Source organism: Fukomys damarensis, unplaced genomic scaffold (assembly GCF_012274545.1).
Source record: "Fukomys damarensis isolate Sample0158 unplaced genomic scaffold, DMR_v1.0_HiC HiC_scaffold_25, whole genome shotgun sequence".
Taxonomy (NCBI): domain Eukaryota; kingdom Metazoa; phylum Chordata; class Mammalia; order Rodentia; family Bathyergidae; genus Fukomys; species Fukomys damarensis.
Window position 1 is genome coordinate 9315879 of NW_022900937.1, and position 1927 is coordinate 9317805.

At 45.3% G+C, this 1927-nt stretch overlaps 1 protein-coding gene across 4 annotated transcripts in view; it reads left to right on the forward strand.

The window, feature by feature from the left end:
- The first annotated feature begins 1138 nt into the window (after positions 1-1138).
- Trmt10a (tRNA methyltransferase 10A) overlaps positions 1139-1927 on the forward strand; it is a 15822-nt gene continuing 15033 nt past the window's right edge. For 2 of the 4 annotated variants that reach the window (XM_010603445.2, XM_010603474.3), the window contains exon 1: positions 1139-1269. The gene's annotated coding sequence lies outside the window, so the exon portion shown is untranslated. The other 2 variants (XM_010603468.2, XM_010603462.2) reach the window with 2 other exon arrangements.

The window sequence follows — 1927 nt, forward strand, 5'->3', positions numbered from 1 at the left end:
GTGCAATTATTTATAAAACAGATCCCACAGGACCAACTGAACAGCTGTTGAGAACTGGCACATCACTGTGCCAGCCTGAATTTAATGACCTACATGTGAAGGCTACATATTCAATTACTAATCCTCTCTCAGCTACTCTGCCCTGATATGGAGGCAGCTGAAAAAAGATGCCCTACTAACAAATCAGAAATGGATCCAGGCCTCTTTGCCAATGCTCAGTTAACTGAGACCATTTAGATTTGAAATGAGTTAGAAACAGAAGGGGTCCTACAAGTGTTACAGCTCACATAGTTTTTTTTTTTCATATAAAAATTGAGTTTAACACAAGAGCAATTTCAGTTTTCAGATTAGTTTCAATTCTTTTAGAGACTCTCAAATTATGAATTTAATTTTCTACTCACAGACTCCTCTAACCATGTTCAAATGTCTTCCACACCGAGTAGACTTCTACTCAAAGATTCAAATCTTATTTTTATCTTCAAATTCTACAATGACCTACTAGAAATATGGCTAAATGAGAAATCAAATAGAAAAGTCTACAGGATTGTGCTTCATTTCTTCCTCAGTTAACTTGGTTTATATACAGCAAAAAATTACATAAGATCAGCTGTTGCAAACAATGAAACGTCACCTAATGTTTTACCAAACAGCACTGGAAAAAATACTCAAGAATGAATGGATGACGTGTACAGCAGTTACTTAAACCACAAAAAGGCTCGGAAATACCAAATTTTAAATGTATATTTATTTTGAATTTCACTTAAAAGTTATGTCAATTCATGGATACTTGTATTCTTTCTCTGTATAAACCAGAAATGATTCTACAGGAAATGCTTTCCTCTTGTCTTCAACTGAAGAATTCTGACCCTTCCCTAGGCTTCGCATTTTTCTTTTAAAAGCTGGAACATCTTAGTGCTCTTGCCCACTCCCACTCGATTACACGAAGGAACAAACTCCCGCAGGCGCACGTTCACCGCCTGCAGGGGAAAAACCCGACGCCTCTGCAGCCCAGACCCCAAATCAAAGATGCCAACCGCTACCCAGTACCCATACCTCACCTTCAGGCCCCGCCCCTCACAACCTCAAGAAATTCGGTTTCGGCGAGTAGTGATGACGTTACAACAATCGCCCAAGCCTCCAAAGAAGAGTTTCCGCCTCTGCCTCTGGGAGTTGAAGTTTCCGAAGGAAGAATCGGGAGCGGAATGGTCAAGGCCCCTCCGGAAAGGCAATCTAAGCGTGCTCTACATTTCCCATCTACTCCTCAGATAGGTAAATCTCCTTGTTCTCTGGCTTGCTTTCTCCTTGGTATCTTTTGGGGCAAAAGGTGAACGTGCATGCCGCATTCCACTGACAATAAGGGCTTCCGGGGGAGAGGGCAGTGGACCGGCGTGAAGAGCCGCAGCCATCTTGTTCCGGGAAGTTACGTCACCTCAGCAACCCTGCTGCCTTTTCTGATTGGCCTACTGCTGTTTAATCCCGCCTCTGGCCTGCGTACGCAGGCGAGCGGTGTGGATGTGACGGGGTTGAGATCTCTTTGCGTTGAGTGTTGAGAATGTAATTCCACAGAGGATTTTGGGAGGGCGGAGAAGATCGCCAGTCGTGGCGTAACCCTTGAGGAGCTCTCCTCTTTGCGAGGGTTCACAGAGCGGAGCAAGGATGATTTCAGGAAGGTCGAGGAGGTGCTGCAGTTCACGAAATGCCTGTTTTTAACTTGGCAATTCCTGCAGAGATAGAAAAGGGGTCTCAAACCCTTCGCCCCCGCCCAGACCTTCTTGCTGTGGCCGTGGTCCGGTCTCTGGTCCCGCTGCCGCCCGGCGGCAGTCGGCGTCTTACGGCAGGGCAGGCCATGTGCTAACTGACCAGGACGTGTGTTGTAGGCCGCGTGGTAAAACTGGTTGCAGTTTTTTTTTTTTTTTTTCTGTTTTTT